Source organism: Helianthus annuus, chromosome 2, assembly GCF_002127325.2.
Source record: "Helianthus annuus cultivar XRQ/B chromosome 2, HanXRQr2.0-SUNRISE, whole genome shotgun sequence".
NCBI lineage: Eukaryota > Viridiplantae > Streptophyta > Magnoliopsida > Asterales > Asteraceae > Helianthus > Helianthus annuus.
The window spans coordinates 11,248,615-11,273,824 of record NC_035434.2 but is presented as its reverse complement, the minus strand read 5'-3'; the positions used below and the strand labels follow the sequence as shown (position 1 = coordinate 11,273,824).

At 35.7% G+C, this 25,210-nt stretch overlaps 1 long non-coding RNA gene and 1 pseudogene across 2 annotated transcripts; both read left to right on the top strand.

Annotated features, from left to right (window-relative positions):
- The first annotated feature begins 7,906 nt into the window (after positions 1-7,906).
- Positions 7,907-8,350, top strand: LOC110902098 (annotated as a pseudogene).
- A 9,187-nt stretch (positions 8,351-17,537) lies between these two features.
- On the top strand, positions 17,538-18,364 carry LOC110902090. 2 transcript variants are annotated; one of them, XR_004870951.1, is made up of 5 exons: positions 17,538-17,804; positions 17,880-17,901; positions 18,023-18,085; positions 18,204-18,257; positions 18,345-18,364. It is a non-coding gene; the product is annotated as an uncharacterized LOC110902090 (long non-coding RNA). The 2 variants fall into 2 exon arrangements; XR_002571029.2 differs by having other exon boundaries at positions 17,539-17,804; positions 18,204-18,251; positions 18,345-18,362.
- Positions 18,365-25,210: the final 6,846 nt, after the last annotated feature.

Sequence of the window (25,210 nt, the reverse complement as noted above, 5' to 3'; positions counted from 1 at the left end):
CTACAGCACTAAGTGATAGAAGATCTATTCTGGTGGATCAAGCTGCTTATTCTTCGTCTTCTCTCCATTCAGCCTTTATGGCTAATGTCGACGGTTCATCAAGTCAGGTATGTGTCGATGAACCCACTGTTGTAAATTGTGATGAATGTGATAGGTTGCGTGCTAGATGTGCTGATGTAGAGAAAAGTATGTCTGAGTTGCAAGGCAAACATGATGCTTTACAAGCTAGTTTGTTTGACTTGCAAGACAAACATACTACAGTGAATGAGAATTTGTGTGACTTGCAAAGTAAGCATGAAGCTTTGCAAGAAAAGTATGATGTGACTTTTATTCACAATCAGAAATTGACTGTGGACCTTTCCAAATGTACAGAAGCCAATATGTTTTATGAAAATCATGAAAAGGAGTTCAAATCGGTAATCGAAAAGTTAAAGAAAGATAAAACCGAGTTAACTAAAATGGTTTCCAGAAAACAAACTGACATTAATTTGTATATATCTCTCCTTGAGACAAAGCAAAAAGAGATGGCTTGTGTAAAAACGGAAAGTGAGGCAATCCAACTCAAGTTAGATAGCTATTTGAGTTCTAGCTATGTGTTGGATCACATCATTGATGTCCAAAAGGAGAAAAGGGACGTCACGTGCATAGGCTATAAGAATTGTCCACCACCAGTGAGACATAATTATGATGCCATGTCGGATGAGGAGGACAGAGTGTTCTTTGAACCATCTGAGCCTCTAGATGTGAAAAAATTTGCAGCAGGGCTCGGATATACAAAGGAAGTATCATCAGATTCGGATGTATCAGCAGATACATGTGTGTCTTCTGCTGAACTGAATCAGGATCCTCCAGTCAAGTCATTACTGAGGATGCTGATTCTTCTGATGATGAATCTGATGATGCTGTCCCAGCAAAGTCTGATGCGGTAGTAAAAAATGAGGACATACCTCTCGAGAATCACATTCTATGTGATCCTCCTGCAAAACCCGCTAAGACTGTTGCGATTGAGTCCTCGTCTGCAAAAGAGTCAGAGAGTGTGAACTTGCTGTACACTCTTATTGATGATGATAAAATCTATTCAGACAAAGACTTTCCCATTAAGAATGTGAATCAATCCTTAATCAGCAAAGTTTTTGAAAACTCGACAAGTAAGTTTTTGGGAAAGACGGGACCACGTGTTATAGTTACACAGTGTCCTCCTATTCCAAAGGCCGAAATTCGAAAACAATTTGGCAACAAGAAATTACCAACAGTGCAGAAACAGCAAAATCACACCAAGCCAAAAGCAAAATCACCGGCTCAAACTCAAAAGAAGCCGAATCGGAAGAAAAACAAGAATGTAAACTTTGTGAAATCGACGGGAACGGACAAAATTGAAACGTTTGAAAATAAATCTAACTTAGATTTTGTCAAGAAAGCTACTGTTCTGAAAAGAAATGAACAAACCAGTTCAAAGCCTAGTACCTCGGGTTCACAAAGTTCAACATCATCGGCTAAACGATCACATGATACTTCGGGGTTTGTTGAACGAAGATCATGTTTTAAGTGTGGAACAATTGGACATATAATTCGAAATTGTCCATATCTTCATAAACAAAAAGGAAAAGTTGATGTTCCCCGTGACCAAACTGACCGCGGGCAAACTGTTTCGGGAAAACAAGATCCCCGCCTTGTAAAAGAAAGGGAAAAGAAACAGAAACGCCAACAGGTCAAGAAAATTGAAAAGGCGATTAAAACCGATGTGGTTAACAAAACAGCTGTTTCTGTAAAACCAGACAATTCAAAAACTTCAGACAACCATGAAGTTAAAATTTTAAAGAACAACACTGGTAAAACAAAACAGACCTGGAAACCAAAAACGGTTACTGAATCAGGGGGATCATCACAATTTACCAATCATCAAAGACAAGAAGTTATTGTTATTGATGAAAATGGAAGACCCAAGACCACAATGGCTTGGGTCCCCATCTCCAACTAATCAATTAAGTTCATGTGCAGGGTGTTCCAGGAGGAACTATCAGTAGTCATTGGATTGTTGATAGTGGGGCATTCAGGCACATGACAGGCGACATGAAGCTTCTCTACGACGTCAAATCTATTAGAGGAGGTTATGTTGCTTTTGCTGGAGATAAGGGTGGTTATATTATGGGTGAAGGAATGATCTCCAACGGGATTGTCAGCTTTGACAAGATCAACTTTGTGCAACAACTTGATCACAATCTTCTTAGTGTTTCTCAAATTTGTGACAAGCAATTCTCAGTACACTTTGATGCTAATGGATGTTATGTGCTGAAACCCGGCTTCAAAATTCCAAAAGAATGGATTCTCTTATCAGCTCCAAGGATAAATGATTTGTACGTCCTTGATATGAGCCAAGCTATTACTACGTCTGCACAAGCAACTTGTTTCGTTTCCAAAGCCACAGAAAAAGACTCTATCTCTTGGCACAGACGAATGGGTCACATTCACTTACGCAAAATGAATCATTTGGTTTCAAATGAATTGGTGAATGGTGTTCCTCTTAAAAACTTCCATCTTCAAGACGTCTGTGTTTCGTGCCAAAAAGGAAAACAAACGAAGAAACGGCATCCTACAAAGAAGATCAACACGGTGGCAGTTCCTCTTGAACGTTTGTACATGGATTTGTTCGGTCCTGTCAAGCACAAGAGTATTCGGAATGATCAATACTGTCTCGTGATTACTGATGATTATTCAAGATTTTCTTGGGTGGCGTTCAAGGCACACAAGAGTGAAACCTTTGGTATTATCAAAAACTTGATCATTCAGATTGAGAATTTGTATAAGTTGAAGGTTAGGCGGATACGTAGCGACAATGGTACTGAATTTAAAAATCATGCCATGGCGGAGTTTTGCACTTCAAAGGGTATTCTTCATGAGTTTAGTGCAGCTTATACTCCTCAACAGAATGGCGTCGCTGAACGTAAGAACCGCACATTGATCGAGACTGCTAGGACAATGTTGGTAGAGTCACAATTGCCCATTCCATTCTGGACTGAAGCTGTGGCCTCTGCATGTTATACATTGAACCGAGTCCTTACAGTCAAAAGACACAATAAGACCTGCTTTGAGCTTCTTCAAAAACGGAAACCAGATTTGTCTTATCTTGAACCGTTTGGAGCTCCATGTACAATCATCGATCCTAATGGAAAGTTTGGGGCTAAAGCAATAGACGGATACTTTCTTGGGTATGCCACCCCTAACTTACGAGTCTGGAATCTAGAGACTAAAAGGGTCGAGGAATGGTCTGAGGTCAGAGTACAAAGGCACACTTTGCCAGTCAAATGTCCTGGTCAGCCTTGGATGTTTGAGTACGATGACTTTTTCAATTCGATCAATGTTGAAGCCGTTGAAGAAAGTGATGCGGCAAGGATGTTTTTCGAGAGTGACAATGCAACAGTTTCACCGGTGGTTCGTCCAATTCTTATCAATCAAGAACCATCTTCGGTGAACAATAATACTCTCGACAATGAGGATTTTCATGATGCAACTGAATTGAACGAATCTTCAGAGGATGATGAATTTGTAGATGCAGATCAAGAAGCTCCAACAACAGTTCATGGTACTTCAGAGGGTACTCCTCCAGTGGATGCCCCTAGAACAGCTGAAGCTACTGCATCATCCTCTTCGTCAATTCCGGGCATTGATTTAGTTGTTGATCTCAATCTCAACAATCTGGGTATAAATATTCCAGTTCCAGATAATCCAGAAACAAGGATTCATAATACCCATCCTCAACAAAACATCATCGGAAATGTGCAAAGTGGCATTCAAACAAGAAACATGTTGCGAAACAACAACAATGCAGGCCTGTATGCAGCTATTCGAGAATCCGGGCAACAAAACGATTGGTCTTTCGCGTGTTATGTCTCACAGGAAGAGCCAAGAACTTGGAAAGAAGCCATGAAAGATAACTCTTGGGTTGAAGCAATGCAGGAAGAACTGCAACAATTCCAGAAGCTTGGTGTCTGGAAACTCGTAGAGAAACCTGCTGGATACAAGAAGATTGGTACCCGTTGGGTTTTCAAATGCAAAAAGGATGACCGCGGAGTTGTTATCCGGAACAAAGCACGTTTAGTCGTTCAAGGTTTTCGTCAGATTGAAGCTAGTCGTTCAAGGTTGCACGTCTGGAAGCTATTCGGATCTTTCTGGCTTATGCCTCATTCAAAGGATTCAAGGTTTACCAGATGGACGTCAAAAGTGCATTCTTACATGGTGTGGTTGAAGAAGAGGTGTACGTCGAACAGCCTCCAGGTTTTGAAGATCCTATCCATCCCGATTGGGTTTGGTTGCTCAACAAAGCTCTCTATGGTCTTCATCAACCACCGCGAGCTTGGTATGCAACCTTATCTAACTATCTGCTGGAGAACGGTTTTCGAAGAGGTCTTATCGACTGTACTCTTTTCATCAAAGAACAAGATGGAGGATCTTCTTCTGGTTCAGGTATATGTTGATGATATTATTTTTGGTTCTACTAATGATGTCTTGTGTAGGAATTTCGAGCGCATTATGCAGGATAAATTCGAGATGAGTGCTATGGGGGAAATGACTTTCTTTTTGGGCCTACAAGTGCAACAAACTGAGTCTGGGATATTCATCCATCAGACTAAATATGTTGGTGACATCTTGAGCCGGTTCCAGATGTCTGATGCAACGCCCATTGGTACCCCACTACCACAAAATCACGGAATTACTCCAGACTTGAAGGGTGAAGCTGTTAGCCCCTCATACTACCGCGCAATGATCGGATCTCTTATGTACCTCACAGCATCAAGACCAGACATAATGTACCCAACGTGCCTGCTTGCCAGATATCAAGTCAACCCGAAGGCCTCACATCTTGCAGCTGTAAAAAGGATTTTTCGTTATTTGAAGGGTTACCCTGACACCGGTCTATGGTACCCTAGGGATAATAACTTTGAATTGGTCGCTTTCAGTGATTCTGATTTTGGCGGATGCAAAATCGACGGCAAATCCACAACGGCTGGATGTCAGTTTTTAGGAAATCGCCTAGTCACATGGCGGTGCAAGAAGCAGACTTGTGTGGCTACATCAACATGCGAAGCTGAATACATTGCTGCCTCAAGTTGTTGCTCCCAAGTTCTTTGGATCCAACAACAATTACGCGACTACGGTTTTGAATTCCTAACTACTCCTATTTACGTTGATAATTCTGCTGCATTACAGATCACTAGAAATCCTGTGCAGCACTCAAAGACCAAACACATCGAAATCAAATATCACTTCATACGTGATTGCTTTGAGAAAAGGCTAATCGATGTTGTTAAGGTCCACACCGATGACCAACGTGCCGACCTTTTTACCAAAGCATTTGACAAATCAAGATTTGACTTTTTATTATTGGTAAACGGCATTAAGGTCAAGCAAGAGTAAAACCAACATCGGAAAATCATTTTTGTAAATACCTTTGTGTTTTAAATTTGTCTTAGTTTATTGATTTTAGGGGGAGTAAATCCAAAATCTAAAAATCCAAAAACATCGAAAAATTTCAAAAACTCAAAAACAATAGAAAAACAAAAATGAGTTTCCTGGCGAGCAAAAGAGAAAATGATAGTACATCAGTGGTCTATCCAAACCTCTTTAAACCTTAAATGAAAACGATAAGCAGCTCTATATAAGATGTATCGGTAGGCTCACAATCATTTTAAAGTGCGCAGGGTGATATAAATCTTAAATCGACTGAAGACCATGTGGGAACCATTCATTGGCATATGGTCTTAGTACCGAAATTTCGTTTGATAGATTGCCGAGGTTCTGAGATATTCGGTCTTTATGCTGCTTATCATCTGGGTATGATGGTTGTATCTTTTACCGAAAAATAACGGGGACGCAAGTCTAGATCTTCCATGATACTATACATACGTGTACATACTGCATTCGACCTCAATAAGTGATAAACAATCACATGTCCATATCAAATAAGTGATAAAATATCACATTTATCCGGGAGTCAAGTTCGTCTCTCTGTTGTACGAAAGTACTGACCTGTTCACGGACTTGCTCCTGTGCCCTCATGCATATGAAAATCAAGTTCCTCATAAATACGTGATTTTATCACATAGGGCTTGTTTTCAAATCAAAATAAGTGAGAATCTCACATCATATACGGTTAAACAGATGATAATCGGTATACTCACCGGTAAGATGAACCCTCGTGCATACCTTGATACGGGAATGTGTCGTGATGTGGATGAACACCGGTCGGTAAGTATAAATCATACCTTAACGTATCCCTTCGCCATGATTACATCTGATAAGTTGAGTTTAAGTGGACAACTATATCGATAATTGTTATAGGATGCTTATCTTAATGTTAACTAACTGAACAACAAGAGCGTTTTGGCATGACCGTACACTGATATGATTCTCTTACCCTCGAAACTCGCAAAAAGAATGTCTGTATATATTTATTTACTGCTTTCAGTCTTTACATTTCAAATATTAAAAATACCAAAAAGATTTTAGGTATGTTTTAATATAAACTTTATAAAAGCCAAAAAAGATTTTATTTCTATTTTATTTTCGATCGTATGATGTTGGATCTCGAGTCTTCGTTGCCTGAAACCTGAACGAAAACCGAATTGACTAAATCTTCATAAACGGTCGAAATTTGCAAGTTTTGAAAGTTAGAAACTAAAATTGACAAATTTATTAAACTTTCAAACTGTCGGACGGTGTTTGATTGCAACATGGTCATACGTGTGTCATTTGTTTATGTTAACTATATTCCAAGCAGTTGTTCTCATTACGCGTTTAGATTTCTTGCATGTGCAGATTCTAAAGGCAAGGAGAACATAGTCGATGACAAGCTTCGGAATGAAGACACGACGTGAAGGCACTCAAAAGATAAAGATGATCGAGTTGCCGCTGACCATCATCAATACCACAAGGATCTCAAGCTGTAAAGATCAAGTCATTCACGAGCATAACTCAAGGGGGAGCTTATGTTAAGGGGGAGTTTGTCAACACACTTCCTACATGATACGGGTAGTTTGTTGATACACTTTCTGCTTTCAAGACGTGAAGACTTTGAAGATCCTCCGACATTGAAGACTTGAAAGGACATCAGAGTCTTGAAGACACGAAGATCAAAGATGATCAAGATCGAGACAAAGCTACAGCCAAGGGGGAGTTTGTTGGTGCACTTGTCTCTGTACTTTGTCTGTATTCGGTCATGATGTAAAACGATGTCCTTGTTAGTCCTGTAAGTTTGACCAAGTCATCCATCCTCCTGGTTTGACTTGGACAAACAGTTAGATTATGGTTGTATAATGTTTTGTGTCGAAGGATAAGGCATCGAAGGATTGTGTATATCCTTCGATGAGCTCGAAAGATATCATTCGATGGATACAGATGGACTTCAAAGGATATGCCATCCTTCGAAGTATATGTGGATCCTTCGATGGCTTTGTGATCGACAGATGATCTATCGATCGGTCAGTTTGATCCTTCGACCATACAACCTGTGTTGGGTATATATACCCATGCAGTGTGTTCACCTCATTTAGATGAGCTGAGACAGAAAGATAGACTCCACAAAGAACACACACACATACTTAGAGAGTTTGCAAAACAGATTTGTAAACATTGAGCTTGTAACCAAATCTTCATACGTATTAATACAAGTGGTGTTAATCGGTGAATATTGTGTGTCTTGTGTTTGTGCTTGTTTCATCTCGGTTTGCACTCTAGCTTGGATTCCGCACTTGCTAGTGTGTTTCACATAACAAGGTTAAGGTTTGACCTCATCCTCCGAGGGACCTACACATATCAACCTTTAATCCTTACAAAAACTCGATCTACACCTCAAAACATGGAGATCTGTAGATCAAAATGCCGTTATTATTCATAACAATTACATTAAATGATGTCGTTTGAGTTAGAAGAAGAAGATGCCTTCAAGCACACATTACTAGTGGTTCGAGAAGTTTCGGTGTTCAAAATACCATCGCGATCCACCAGCGGTGGTTACAAGTGTGGCGAGTGACTGCAATCGGACAAGATCTGGTCCGGGAGGCTCCGAGTGATGTCGTGCAACAATCGGTGTGATATCCGGTTAGAGGATCCGAATTCTGGTGATTTGTTTGCTGTGTGTTTTGTGTATCCTGGACAGAGGGAGAATGCGGTGGAATCGTTGCTTGATTTGTCGAGATATTTTGGGTTGAAGATTGAGGATGGGACGAGGAAGCAGGTGTTTATCGGGCTAGGGTTTACGGAGCGGAATGAGGCGTTTGATTTCAATGTGGTGTTGTCGGATCATGAGAAGTATGTGAAGAGGGAGAGTGAGAAGGAGGATGTGTGTAGAGGTTGAGACATGGATTAGATAACCCTTTTATTTTTTTAGTTTGTTACAAAATAGTCCCTCAATAAAGGTTCTTTACACAATAGCCCTTGAGAAGATGAAATGACAACAATACCCTCATATGCAAGGCACATGACTAGATTTAACCAAAAAATCTAACTGTGTTTGGGCTAAAGGACATAACGTATAGGATTTTGAAACGCGAAGGACAAAACTCGTAAACTTTTGCACTAAAGGACATCGCCTGCAATTTGGTGTAAACATAAATGACAAAACTTGTAATTTACTCTTAAATTTACCCATTACGGCAGTTGCAATTTTACTTCTCTCAATCTCATGTAACATTTAGTACTCCCTCCATATCAAAACAGATTTTAAAAGTGTCTACATATTCACACACCCTAGTCCCTATTTACACACCCTCGTATACGCCTCGTATAGGTCTATACGCCGCGTATAACATTTTTCAATTTCCAAGAGAATCTCTCATTATGTCATATTTTGTCTTATATGCCTCGTATAGACCTATATGGGGCATATAGATGAAAAAGACCATTTTACCCTTGAGTTAGGCCTAGACTGGGGGTAAATTGGTCTTTTTTGCCTCTCTTATATGCCTAGTATAGGCCTGTATGAGGCGTATGTATATAATGCAAATTATCATTTTACCCCTAAGTTAATCCTAGACTGGGGGCAAAACAGGGCTATAATGGTCTTTTGGACCCCACTATACGCCCAGTCTAGCCCTATATGCAGCATATATTTTTAATTTTTTTTTGTTTTCTCTTTTTAATATAGATAACACTAATATTAATTATAAAAAAACTCATATTAATATCAATAACACTAATATTAATTATGAAAAACTCATATTAATTATAATAACACTCATATTAATTATAAAAAACTCAAATTAATATCAATAACACTAATATTAATTATGAAATAACGCATGTTAATTATAATAACTCTAATATTAATTATAAAAAACTCATATTAATTATAATAACTCTAATATTAATTATAAAAAACTCATATTAATTATAATAACTCTAATATTAATTATAAAAAACTCATATTAATTATAAGGGTAAATTACTTTTTGAGTCCCTGTGTTTTATTGGTTTTAACCACTTGAGTCCAAAAGCAAAAAGTTTAACGACCTGAGTCCCCATAAGCATTTTCTTTAACCATTTGAGTCCAAAAATTTTAACACTGTTAGAATTATTCTGTTAACTTTTGTTAAATGACCAAATTACCCTTGTACTTAAAAAAAACCATTTTATTATTATTGTTAAAACTTCTTAAATATATAAACATCTCTATCTCCAGATCCATACGCCTAATCCCTTTCTCTCTTATCTTTCTCCCTCAACAAAACAATCACCACCATCACCACCCCACCACAACCACAACCACCACCATCACCGCCGCAGCTCCCTCCACCACCGCACCACCTCCTCCATCGCTGCAACTCCACCACCGCTTCAACTCCGTCCACCACCGCACCACCTCCTCCATCTAGGGTTTGACGACGGCGGATCTAGGGTTTTTTTCAAAGACATTGGAGGCGGCGCCGTCGCAATACGAGGTTTTTTTCAGAGTCTATGACCGACACAAGAAGTTTTCTCGCTCAATGGCGTCGTAGGGAATCCTGTGAACGGAGAGTGTCGGGAATCCTGTGATATAAAGCCGTTTCAGGAGCATTTTAAGGGGTTTGTAGCACAAGTATTTGTCTTTCCATTCAGGTAGGGTTTGTTTCAGATGGATCCCAAATACTTTATTGAATTTCATCAAGATGAAGATAGATTGAAACAGAGAGAGTAGAGATGAGAATATTATTGTGGTGGAATATTCTATCCTATTGTTCTTGATTCCAAGGATAAGACATGATATAATTTAGTAGTAGATAATGACGTCCTCCTCCTGTGATCTGTCTTTTATATCATCAACCATTACAGGATTCACATCAACCATTCAAATGTGATATTGGTTAGTAGTTAATACAAACATTTATGTTTCATTATTCTGATTTGATTGTGAAATGTTTAGGAATATATGTGAAATGAGATGTTAATTAGGGTGTTTGGATGTGTGATTAAACAGATTATTGAGCTGGTGGTGGTGGGTGTTTGGAGGTGGCGGTGGTGGGGATGGTGGCTGTTCAGTGGTGTTTAGAGAGAGAAGAGTGTGTAAAGATGAGAGAGAAAGTGTGTAGGTGTGTGCTGGTGTGTGTGTGTTTTATTATATATATGTAATTATTTTTATATATTAAAAGTTTATGCATTAGACACTTGTTCCTTATACTCTTGTGCATATAAGAGTTGTACTTTGTGTGTAAATGACCAAATTACCCTCATAGTTAACAGATTTGATGGATGGAGTTAGAAATTTGGACTCAAATGGTTAAAGAAAATGCTTATGGGGACTCAGGTCGTTAAACTTTTTGCTTTTGGACTCAAGTGGTTAAAACCCATAAAACACAGGGACTCAAAAAGTAATTTACCCTAAGTATAATAACTCGTATAGGCCTGTTAGTGTAGTATAGGTCTCGCATAGAACTATAGGTGTGCTTTAGGTCTCGTGTTGTATCATATCATGTACTTGTTATTTTTATTTATTTAAAATAGAAAACTTGTTTTTGTATAAAAGTTTGCTAAAACGATTAATACTGTATAAAATATTTGTTAAAAAAAAACTTATATACGCCCCATATAGACCTATATGTGGCATATATGGGGCATGGGTTATATATGAGACCTATACGAGGGGTCCTATACGCCCCGTATAGGCATATACGAGGTATATAGGAGCAGTCATGTCACAACCCCCGATCCCTTATCTGTCCCGGGAACGGGCGGCCGTGAGCCAGTTTCGGTGGTATCGGTGTTTATTAATTATTTTGGCAGCGGAAATTTCATCAGGACTGTAGTTAGGAAATATTTTATCAGAGTAAAACCACCATATTTTATTTTTATAATCACACGGGTAAAACCCAAGTTTCTTGTTACAATATGTTTATAGGGATAACCCTTATTTTATTGAATTTAAAACATCATCTTTTTAGGTAACTTTTATAGCCACATTTTTCCAAGCCGTCAGTGCTTTCGAGCTGGCTTTATTCTAATTGGCTTTCACATTGTGTTACCTGAAACGCGTTTTAAAAACATTTTATCAGCAAGAAATACTGGTGAGTGAATCTCAGTTTAATCAAGAAAAGCGTTATCAATTTAAACAGTATTGAGGGCGATTACAATGTTTATATCTACCCAATTACTCATTCAGTAGTGTCAAGTCTGACTAGAGGGTCATATTACGCATTGGCTAACTCTTTGTCCAATGGTAACGTTACTCAAATTTTGTATACAAAACCCCAACATACCGGCAGTAATTGTAGAATTACAAAGACTCAATCACTGCTAAATTGCATTGTAAAAAGGTTAAGGTTTTGTAAAAACTGGTAATAAAAAGGAGATTACTCACAAAAAGGTTTACACAAAAAGAGGATTACTCACATTGCTATTTTAGGTATTTCCTTCGTGGCTTCCTGGTTATAATCTAGTTGAATAAACAATGCACACGCGTTAGTATAATAACCCATTTTAATATTAGTAATACCCTCCCCGAGACGGCATTCCAACGACTACGTCGGGCAGAACCACGACAGCCGTTACGGAACCCTAGATCAATCGGGCAGAGTATCTAATACGTATCCAGGGGTTATGATACTTACAACGAGGCAGAGCTTCGCTAATTAGGGGGTATAATGCCCGGGTATAGGGCCTATACTACAGAAATTGAGAGAGAAAATTGAATTCTGAACGAATTGGACTGAAGGCTCGACGATCCAATTTATAGGGCTGATACTGGACTCTCTCGCGGCCCGCGTCAAATGAGAACAGGTCTTACGCGGCCCGCGTTGACCCAAAGTCAACGTATAGCTATGCTGAGTTGATGTGTAGGCTTGACGGGTGTTGTGCCACATGGCGGCCCAGGGCTGCGCCACCTTTCTAACCTCTCGCGGCCCGCATTAACTAATCGAGGATCTTTACGCGGCCCGCGTAAACTTATATTTTCTTGTTTTTTAATTATTTTTAATAATATATTGTATTTCGGGCTCGGTTTTTCACATACAGGGTGTATCTTAGGAAGTGTAGGGTGTCAGAAAAATATTCAGGAGGGTTGTTATATTTTGGGTATCACTTCTGGGTTATTTAATAAAATATATAGTGCACTTACATTAAGTATGGTAACCCAATTTCATGTTATCCCTACGTCACGAGAGAGAACCCCAACGAATTTAGGCAGAGCCTTGACATACGTTACGGGGCCCTACATCACTTGGACAGAGTATCACTGATCAGGGGATACAATACTTAAAACGGGGCAGGACCTTTAGGGTATAATAAAAACGTTGAACATATGTATATAGAAAAGAAAGATGGTATGATGGTAAGCAGCGAACCAAATGAAGAATATGTTCTATTTATAGTCTAATAGCTTGGAGAGCACATAACACAAAGTGTACACGTACTTGTTATGCATTAATGCTACATACATACACGTCCACATGTCCACCATTTCTAATTAGTTATTGATTTGAATTATTATTTTATTATATATATATATATATATATATATATATATATATATATATATATATATATATATATATATAGGGTTGGGCTCTATAAGAAACCCCATCTTTTTTAAAAAACCTTGGAAACCCAACCTCATCCATTGATTGTCTTTCATCCAACTTGATCAATGGCTCTCATCAATTTAGTAACAATTATAATTAAAAGAAATAGTATAATGCACATTTGAAAGTTTGAGAGGGCATTTTCGGTAGAACAAAACCCACTTTTTGGTATTGAAAATGACAAAACCCACTTGTGTCATCATCTCTCTCCTCTTTCTTCTAGTCAAATCTTTCAATTAACTATTATCTCTCTCCTTTTTCTTCATCATTGAAAAGAAGAAAGCTTCATGGTCTTCAATGGTGATCTTCATTTGAAGATAATTTCAACGTCATGTCATGTGGTCTGAAAAAATCACAAAGACACACGCACGAGTGTGTGTGTGAGAAGAGCAATGACAAGATGAATGTTTTTAGAGAGAGAAAGTTGATGTTAAAGAAGATTTAAAATGAAATATTGTAAAAGAAATATGGAGTGGGTGATTTGTACAAATGAGTTGATGGGCATTAAATGTTCATGTCAAATCAAATTGGTAAAATATCTTGGGTAGGGTAAATTACTGATATAACCTTGTAAGCAAAAAAGAAGAGAATGTGACTATGGGCAACGTGGATAAATGTAGGCCACAAGTTGAGTTTGCTAAGTTTTCTAAAAATTTGGGGTTTCTTGTAGAGCATTGCCCTATATATATATATATTATTAATTTAACTACTTCATTCGTTTGGCGTTTATAACTTCTAAAATATGACGTTTTATAAAATGATGAATATGTCATTAGAACAAGGATATTTTTATCTACATTTTGAACCAAGTTTTATTAAAAACGAAGTAGGTTCAAATATAATGTATTTTTATAATTTAATTATTAAATGGTTCCTACGCTTGCCCAAAATACATCATATTTCTATCGGTCAACTTACCCATGATGTATCCTTTTAATAACATAAGTTTATATATTTTATATAAATAAGAATTTTGGGAATGTTACATCCTCCCCACCTTGTTTTAAATCTCGTCCTCGAGATTCCCTGAAATATAGAAAAATACTTTTAGTTTGTTATTATCCTAGTTTATTCTGGTCTTTGCTTTAAACTTTGACCAGAACTATTCTCTATGTTGTGAGATTTTTATCTTCTCAAGTTTTCTTAATGAAAGTAAATTATTAGCGTAAGTGTTTAGATGTGTTGTGTCTTCGCACAAATTTTAGTTACAGGTTTCCTAATGCGTCAATAATCGCAAAGGAAATTCTGTTCCAACCTATAGAGTTCCTCTTGTTCATCTTGTCGCACGAATTTCGAGACGGATGATCAAACGAAATAGTGATTGATATCGGAATTTAGAGACGTATACGAGAGATTCCTAATAAATAAATCTAAAATTATCATTGACACACTTGTTCATGATTTATTCCTAAGAATCAATATGGTCTTTGAATTTCCTCATAGATATACCTATCTATATAATTATATATTTCAAATACTGTAATATACACACTATTCATAAGGTCAATATATTTAATAGATTCACATTTCCAAAAACAGGTCAGACATCAAGTCAGGGTATTATTTAGGGAATTCTATTATCATAACACATACCCCATCTTACCCGGTCTTGCCGGAGAGGTAACCCCATCTCACCCGGTCTCGCCGGAGAGGTAACCCCATCTCACCCGGACAAGCTGGAGAGTCTACCGCACCATGCCCAGTTTTACCGGAGAGGTAATTATCATGGTATTTCCCATAAATAGACTTTTCTCAAATAATGATTTCAGAAGTACATCATTTATTATGGCTTGTATCAAGGAATAAGGAAATCAGTATTCTCATGATGGATCATATTCTAGAACCGAGTAGTATCAATAAACAAGAAATAACAGTGGCCAGTTGTTATCGCTTATTTATCATACAGGCACTGTTCTAGTCATCATCCTCACGGAATCCCAATAACCATCACATTTTATCCATGCAAGTAATTGGCTTATCTCAAAGCTTTATACTAAGGCATTCTTCTTAGGTTCAAGTCTAAATACTATACTGGTTGTTACTAGTGAATATCAATATCCCAACTTTTTCATTTACGCATAGATATTATTATGGTTATGGTTTTCTTTTGGTTGGAGAATGGAGTTTTAAATATATCATTGTCTCCATTGACACTATAGCTAATTTCGATGTAATGAGTATGCTTACAGCTAACTTTATTTATGCTTATATATTGTTAGATTCCATCGCAAGGAATATTTTATTGAGACAAATGACATTTTTAAAACATAGTAGGTTTCATGGTTTATACTTATAATAACTTCATGTTTTCATATGAACTACCAATGATATTTTCTCTTATGTTTATCTTACAGAAGATATTATATTGATATATTATCAAGAAATTCTATTGGGTATATGCATATATATGTATAAAATTTCAACTCTCTAGCTAATATTAACTTATGGGATATATACACACATATATAAAATAATTATACATCCGATGCCATTAATCATCAAGCTTATTTTCATTATTTTTATTCTATCCTTTTATAAAAGTAGTATATTGAAATAAATTTCTGTCAAATAAAAAGTTTAGGGAAATAAATTACTCAAAATATGAACTTTCTGGACTTGTGGGAATAAATTTATTTTTAACTAGTGGGTTGAACCATAAAGTATTAAAACTTAACTATCAATTTATTGTATATTATATTATTTATTCAAAGAAGTACTTATCGTAAGTAATACAGAGTCTAATGTTTCTAAAATTGATTCTAAATATATTTGAGCAATGTACATGTATTGAAATATGCATGTATATCCCATACAATAATAATTTATTTAAAGATATTACAATATAAAAATTGTAATCTAATTTTTAATAAAGTTTTATAAAGAACAAACGTACTAAACACACATTTGAGTCAACTATTCTTATGTGGGGCATTCATGTTTAATTCTAGTGTAAGAAAAATGAATGTTTAGGAGCGTGCTAGGTAAAATAAATAAATAGATACTAAATTATTGATTTAAGTAGGATAAGAAAGATGTTTTCACTGTTGCAATATCCTTACTTCTAAAAATTTAATTATCTGATCTTTTATCATAAGTAAATGTGCAAGGATCAAAGATATATAGTATATTATTTTTGTATATAATATACTTATACTTATGAGAAAATAGGATTTGTATACATATTCTAGTAAAAAGATCTAATAACCTTGTTACATTTTAATCAACTTGCGACTGAGTGCATATGCTATTCTATATGCTATATTATACTTATTAAAATTTAATACACCATGATATTTTATTAAAATTTTAGATATAAAATATATATTTTACTTACTGTACTATCTTATAGTAAAATATACTATTCATATACCATCGTAAAATGTTTTATCATTATAAATATAAAAGGTACGGATGAACTCAAATATTATGAGTTATAAGATTATAAGTGTAATATATAAATCAAAAATATATATTTGACTTACTGTACGAGTCGAATATTTGAAAAAAAAAATTATTAGATTTTAGATATCAAATTATTTTTCCAACCGAAAACCGTGTAGGATAGATACCCATATGTATTAGTGGATTTCTATCTTTGGTTAAACTTTAACACCTGTTTGAAAAATGAATATTTCCATCAAGTATTTCGTTAAAGATACTCCAAGGATGTACTACAAAATAAATTTAAGTTTAAACTAATAAATTATTTTGAGAAAGAACATCCTAATAAAAATAATTAATTTATGGTTTTAGGCGAACCAACAAACCATGTGCTAATATACAAACAAAATTATTATATATATATATATATATATATATATATATATATATATATATATATATATTTTACAAGTAATCCTAACATCTGTTATTTCATAAAATTATGAAAGTATGAAGTCTTATGGTGAACTAGTTATAAACCAGAAATGATAAAATAGAGTGAGGAATTGGTACACCTGGGTTTCAAAACTTGCTTTGGCTAGACCCGCTAAAGCAATCTTTTAAAGATTTTATCACTTCTTAAAATCCTTTCGGTTAATTTAATAGCTTCGGTTTTATTTATTGGAATATAAATTATTTTGAAACAATAATATTAAAACTACAAAGTTTTAAAGTTTTATACCATATATTTCAATAAACCAAAGTAAATGATTGGTTCCAAAAAGAGAGTCATAAATATGACTGCTTTGTTAATAACCAACTTAGTTTGATATATATTATAATATTATTGGAGTAGGTGGTATTAATTATCACAGACAAATTTCTAGTACAAATATTTGGGTACAATCATAAAAATAGATTGATTAAAAACGACGAGCATTGAAACTTATATATATATATAAACAAGATAAATAAGGGCTTATGTGTCATGTTATAAGGACTTGGGAAATGATGTGGCATCACCATAGGGCTTCTTGAAATTGGTTTTGGCTCCAAAAAGTCGGGTGAAAGATTTTTGTATACGGGTTGAGGCGGGATCCGTTTCCTATTGTTATGACCCGACTTTATTTGTACGTGCGTTTCTTTTCCAAAACCCTAGAGAGCCTCCATCTCCATCTCCATTCTCCATCTCCATTCCAATGATCATCTCCTCACATGTCTTTCCTAATGAATTCCATCTGAGCATCGTGAATCCTTCATTCGTTTCATTCAACACGGCTATTCTGACCCAAATCAAAGGACGCTTCTTTCTAAACCCTAGCCTCCTTCATCTCGCTCTTCTGGATCAATCATATTCTCATCAAATGGTTCAATAATCAGGTACCCAAATCTGTTTAGTTAATAGGGGTTGTATCTATATTGATTTCACTTTTTGATAACCGATTGTGATTATAGGTATGATTCCTTTCAATCACAGGTATGATTCCTTCAACCAACTTTAATCTGATTCTTGATTATGTTAGTTTTTTTTAATTGTAATGAAGTTGAAGATTTTAGTGATTCGGTTAACTGTTTTTGTTGATTATTGTCTATCTCAGATCCATGTATCTCGATCTAAATCTCCCCTCTCTATTGGAAACGAAGCCATTGTTGTCTTAACGGTAAGATCAAGTTCATTGTTTATATTTAAGTAAATCGATAAAAAATTGTTTACATGCCGTTGATTAGGGCAATTTGTGTGGGAGTTTCTAATGAATTTTAGTTATCTTCTTTTTTTAGGTTTGTAACGGTTGGAGATTGAGATTAGTAGATGGTGGATGCATTGTGGTAATGGTACTGGTGGCGTTTATGTTAATATTCTTTATATACATTTATTTGTTTACTCTACATAAGAGTTTTTTAATATTCTCTTTCTTTTAGGATCTTATGGCGAGGTTTATCGTTCCAGGATGGTGATGGGACTGTAAGTTGCTTTGTTAATACTATAGTTATCGTGTTAAGTTGTTTATACAATTTATAATAAGTTGTTAAGCATATTGCGTATTTAACTTTGATATGTACAATTTTGCTATTGGGATACGAATGTCATTGTTTTGGTTCAAGTGGTTACATCATTAATCCAAATACTACTTACTTTTGATTTTTTTAGAAGATATTATGTTTAAACTTGCAAAAGATTCTTTCCAATTGGTACGAAGTTTATTTACTTAATGGTATATGCTCACATTAATATGTTGCAATTTAGAAATTTCCAGGGATGGATTCAAACGGGTCAAAAGTTGCCTGAAGTGTTTTGAGTTCATTCTACGGTATCTTTTACGTTTCCAGTTCAACCAAACTAGAATATGTTTAAAAATTTGTAGCTGCCCTGGTAACCATCCAAAATAATTTTGTTTTTTAGTTATTTTGTTTGTCCATAATTGTTCTCAATTTCTATTTCTCATGTTGTAGCTTTTTACTTTTGTGTCAGTGCACCTTAAAAGAGAAGTTTACTCTTGACGCAAAGGATTTCAAGCTATATGAGGAAATTGTTGAATGAGTTAGTGCCTCATGTATTGAGCTCTTTGTGTCCCTTTGAACTAGACGGTTGTCAGCAGGGTTCTTGATTTGGAAAAAAGTTGTAACAATGACCTGGTATGTTGGTTCATCTTTACCTTTCTTCCACATAGGTTATTATAATTAACCATTTTGGATATGACATAAATACCCCTTATATATGTTTAGGTCACTGAAAATCAAAAACCTGGTTCTTAGTGAAGAAATGATTTCCACTTGCGTGTTGAAGTAAGTGTGTGCTACAACAAGTTGCAGACAACTAAATTTGGTTGTGAAGGAAATATCGGCTGTTGTTCAGGTTATAAACAATGATAAACCTTTTTTCTATTACAATTAGATAGATTCCATGGTTGTGCAATCATTTAAAGAAAAATAAAAATCGGAAGGATTGTATGTATCTTTTTTTTTTGTGTGTTTGAAATTGTGAGGTTGGAATCTTGGCAAGTGCTACAAAATGGGAATTCCAAAAGTTGTTCCAACTTCTGACATAAACAAAGTTGTTTAACCCGTTTACTCAACAATGGTAAACATGGGGCATGTTTATAGGTAACTGGCCAAATTAGTAATATCGATAAAATGAAGTAATTAAAAAACTGGTCAAATGGGTCATTACTCATTGGTCATTGCATTTTTTAACAACTTAAAATTAAGGTTCCATTTTGTTCGTCACATGTCATATGTAATACATCAATTGGTTTTACAAGGGAATATCTAAAGATTTATGATTATTTTAATGTATGCGTATTATATTTTTTTATTTTACTTTGTCATTAGTTTATGTAATATGTAATTTGTTTTGTATTTTTTTTATTTATAGACTAATGCTTTCTTTTGTAATACATAGGTTACATGCTAAAGCATACTCTGTGAAAAGGCAAGGACTTTGTTAAGATAAAATTTTGATATATGCGGACATGGTGGCAATCGATGGTTCTCGGTATTCTTTCTTGACGATACTCTTTAAATACTATGCAATTGGTAGTTTTGGCCGGTTAGTTGCGGTAACTATGTTTGAATACCGTTATTCATCGCCATGTGATTTGTGGTATGTGTTCTTAATCGTTATCATGTATAGCGGTTTCTCGATGTTGTCAATCTTATCATCTTTGGTGCTTTGACACCAGTTTATTTAAAAAAACTGATTTTGAATGTTTACTTCCAAGTTTATTTAAAAAAACTGATTTTGAATGTTTACTTCCAACTGGTATACGTGCATATACTATCATATATACATGTCTACCATCATATCAAATCATATCAACAGGCGTTGATTGGTAAATTAAAGGATGTTCGTTTAACGCTCTATTTATGATTTCAAACCGCCAAAAATGATTTTTACTTAATATTTCTTCTTTTTGTTCTATGATCAAACAATAAGAAATGTTTACTTGGATATATTTAATGGTTTTAGTTAAACCCACCTATGTTTTAGATAGGTGCAGTATGATATCGGATTTGTTTTTATCCGAATTGTTAATGTTAATCGAGTCTCTTTTTTTACTTCTATTATCTACGTTCACAACGACCTAAGCTTCATGATTATATTATAGAGGGTAATACTTACAATAACAATATAGAGGGTTGAATGTGACCATATAAATATAGAGGTGTACTTTACTTTCTTTAATTTTTTTCAATTATAGAGATTCTAATGTGATGGTATTTTTTTTGTTTCCTCTATTATTTTCTCTATATAATATACTATAGATGCTCTAATGTAAATGCTCTAAATATAGATGCGAACTTTACATTCTTGCTTTTGTATGTTTTTATGGCTCTTTACAACAAGAAAAAGTTTAAGAAATCGAATTAAAAATTTATGGTGGAGAAAAGAGAAAGAGGATACTTTAGATGTTAAAAGTGTTATTTTTATACTTTTATTTTTTGTAAATTAAATTTTCCTACCCGGAAATTTTCCGGGTTAAAAGTTTTGGACCAGCGAAACTAAAGCGCCAGCAGCAGTGTTCTGCAGTTTTTTGGACTGGGTTCGGGCGTTCGGCGAAAACAGCAACCCGTAGCACTACAACAGCGTTCTGCAGATGGTTGGACTGGTTTTTGGGACCGGTTTTCTGAATCGGTTATAAATAAACCGGTTCTGAATAACCAGTTTTAAAACCGAACTGATTCGGTTTGGACCAGTTTTAAACCCGTGTTAGAATTTAATGATAATATTATATATTTGTTTTGTTTACTGTAGTCTTTATTATCGATTATAACCTTATTGTGGTGAATTATTTTAGTTAATCTTTATGGTACAAATTATCTGTTTTAGTTGTTGAGTTAGATCGATGGAAATTCCTTTTGATTGATCATTTTGATCGTGTAATCACCAAATATTGATCAACCCATTAATGTAGTCAAAGAGTCCTTCCGTTCTATCATGTAAGATTCAAGTGTAATACTTGATATGAATTTGCCTAATCTTAGCATTTCTTAAACTGAATTTCAGGTTTACATGGAATTTGGTTTTAATGATTTAGGCTGCAAGTTTTGCTCAAACAAACATCGACCCATCTACGTGAGAAGACAAAAAGAACCCTGTTGAATCACGGATTCCGGCTCAGGTACGAGTAATAACTAGGAAATTAGCTAAGCCGTTGATTTTGTATTACACATGTGATTCACCGTTCTAATATTGTTGCACAAATCTTTTGTTAAGTTGTTTTGGTCGAGCGCTTGGTAACGGTTGTTAAGTTGGTTTCATCTAATGTTCATTCTATTCGTATTTATTTTAGGCCTGAGCCTCAATGGAATCGTACAACCATCAGCCTCAATGGAATTGTACAACCGCCGTTGCAGTTGTTGTTTTTGTGTTTGTAGGTTCTTTCGGCTCCATTGATGCTTTCTTGATGGGTTTGATTTGTAGACTGGTGCGGCATATTAGCCAAGAAGATGTTATTTCTTTACTCATTGATGATGCACAAATGGAGCGAAAGTACAAAGAAATTCCACAGGTATGATAATTCACCATCACTTTATTGGACGCAACTGACTGAGTATTATGATTTTGTTTTTGTGGACGGACTTATTAGATGTTTTTTATATGATTCAATAACATTTGGTGCAATATCTAATCTCGATAACATTTGGTGGATGGTGAGTAATATGCTTCTAATAGGTTCATAGTCATTTATTAAAAAGCAATTTAGCTATATATTAACAATAGCATAAGTTTATATCTATTTTGACATAACATTGATCTATATTGATGTTATTTTTACCACAACAGCTCTTGGAAAAGTCCTTGAAGGTTAAGGAGAACGAACTTTTGAGATGTCACCAGTTGCTTTGGTTTTGGTATCAAGATCCTGAAGTTGATTGGATGGGGATTTCTATGTTTGCTATATAGACCAGGTTGAATATAAATTGCTATGTTATTTCCTTCTTTTAGTCTATAAAAAAGTAATATTTTATTGGATTATAATTTGAACACATATGTTGTAGGTAGAAGCCAGATGTAATAAAAGAGATATGGATTTAATCGGACCAGTTGTTTTAAATCTCTACAGAAATCTGGTAAGCTGGCAATAGTTTTTCCCTAAGATCATAACTATACCAATCTTTGTTTTGATTCTAATTTACCATACTGGAAATTCGATCAATCAATTTTTTTTTTTATTCTAATTTACCATACTGGAAATTTGAATGTATTTCGTAGGGATTTGTAAGCCACGGATGTGGTGGCAAAGATTCGAGCGATTCATATGAAGATTTTAGGGCTTCAATGGTGGAATTGTGTGAAAAGTGCTTTTGCAGAGAGATCAAGTTTAATGCAGGAGCTTAATTTCTGGTAATCTATTTTCATAGATGTTTCATTAGCAATAATTATTACCCTAATGGACCCCTAAATCCCATTAGACCATCATTTTCTTCTTCATATCAACAGATGTTGCTCTATTAATCTTTGTTTTCAATGGGTTTACTTTTTTAATGCGGTTCTATTATCATTATTAGGTCATTATTGAACAATTAAAGTTGTTTACTTTTAGTGTTGGGCTTATTGCTAAAGGACATGGCTACCTTTTTAATTATATTTAGGTGGCATGGTGAAATAGCTTCTTGCTCAATGTGTTTCTTAAAGCCGTTATGATGAGAAGACGCCAGAGCTATTTGTTGGTGCACTTATGTCTGTACTTTGTCTGTATTCGGTCTGTATGTAAACGATGTCCTTGGTAGTCTGTAAGTTGACCAAGTCAACTATCCTCCTAGTTTGACTTGGCCAATAAGTTGAAAGATGTTTGTCTGTATCGAAGGATAGCCTCGAAGGATACTGTTGATCCTTCGAGGTGCTCGAAAGATATGCTTCGAATGATTAGACCTCGAAAGATGATCTTTCGAGGTCCCTGCTTATCCTTCGAATACTTTGTCTTCGATAGATGATCCTTCGGACCATCTATCGGATCCTTCGGACATGACCTGCTGTGTATGGGTATTTATACCCATGCAGTGTGTTGTGTTAGTCAGTTCTGAGAGTTCACATAGGTGCACACACCGAAAGAGAGAGAGACTTCTTGAGAGCTTTCTGTCCAGAACTCACACACACACTTTGAGAGTTTACAAGTTAGGTTTGTAAACATTGTGCTTGTAACCGAAACCTTCATTTGCATTAATACAAGTTGTGTTAATCGGTGAACCCTTGTGTGTTGTGTTTGTACTTGCTTAATCCCGGTTTGCTCGCTAGCTTGGATTCCGCACTCGCTAGTGGGTTAGTATAACAAGGTTTGAGGTTCGTCATCCGACAAAAAGGGACCTACAAGTGGTATCAGAGCTTGGCTCTTTACCTTGTTTAAAACCGGGTTATTCAAGTTCTTGGTGTGTGTTTGAACACTTGGTTTAACACCCGTTTTTGTTGGTTTTTCTACACTTTTAAACTGGAAAACGTGTTTTTAAACCTACCGGGAGTGTTCATAAGTGGGTTGGGTAACTTAAAACTTGTTTTAGGTGACTTTGTGTTTTCCGGCGATTATTCCGGTTAAACTTCCGGTGACTGGTTTGCAGATAGGGTTTTCCTTTTTGGGTAAATTATCTTTCAAAATCTTGGTTGGTGGGAAAGTTGTCAGCCTGCCATACCCTTTTGCCGAAAGTTGACTTACCAACCCATCACCTTTTCACCAACCCGTCACATCTGTGTCAGTGTGTCAGTGCACATTCGAAAGATATCCTTCGACTTCGAAAGATATCTTTCGACATCGAAAGATCATCTTTCGATCAAGGAAGGCTCGATAGATCATCATCTTTCGACACATCCTTCGAAGTCCGAAACATATCTTTCGACCAAAGGAATCTATTCGAAAGACAGTGTCCGAAAGATAGGGATTTAACTCGAAAGATAAGGATCTTTAAAAAGGGAATCCTTCGAGTTCTTGAATCTTTCGAAATTATTGTTCGAGATTCAACAGTAATCTTTCGAGAACTGTTGATCCTTCGAACAATAGTTGATCTTTCGATTGTGGTCAGGTTATTGTTAACAAGTTTCTGTGATTTGAGATCGTTCGGAACAGGATCCTTCGGCCGTGATATCTTTCGGATTACTTACTTAGCATTTATTTTGCTTATCTATCATGAATCCTAGTTGGTGGAATCCTGCTCCAGATAGTGGTAAATATACAAGTTCAGGAGTCACTCCCTCATGGTGGGGTACACCGGCTCCAGACGATGGAAAATACACGAATACAAGGTCATCTCCGTTATGGGCCGAATCTCCCACACCACCTCGAATTACTGCAGAAATGTGGGCATCAGTTACCAATCAAAGGCAAAGTGAAACGATAACAACAACAGATTGTTTTGGCAATCCAATACAAGTTCCTGTAAAGCCAGCTCCAACCACAGACATGTATGGAAATCCATTACCCCCAGTTGCCGTACAACACCATTATTCTACTGTAGAATCGTCATTTCTTAATCCCAAGAACAGTAGTCAGACAAAAACGGCGTTGTATGCTGAAATTGTCAAAGATGTCAGCAATGGTGGATCCACGGGGAATGATAACAGTTCTGAACATGTTAGAAGTTCAGATGAAGATGTTTCAACTTCAGTTGAGGGTGATACAACTTCAAGTTCAAGTGAGGATGGATCTGAACGTGAATCATCAAGGGAGATTGTTGATTCTGATGCAGAAAGGCCAACACCTGAGAGTAATTCCAGTCAGGTATGTGTTGATGAACCAACTGCTATAGATTGTGATGATTGTGCTAGATTAAAGGCAAACATGTCTGAGTTGCAAGGC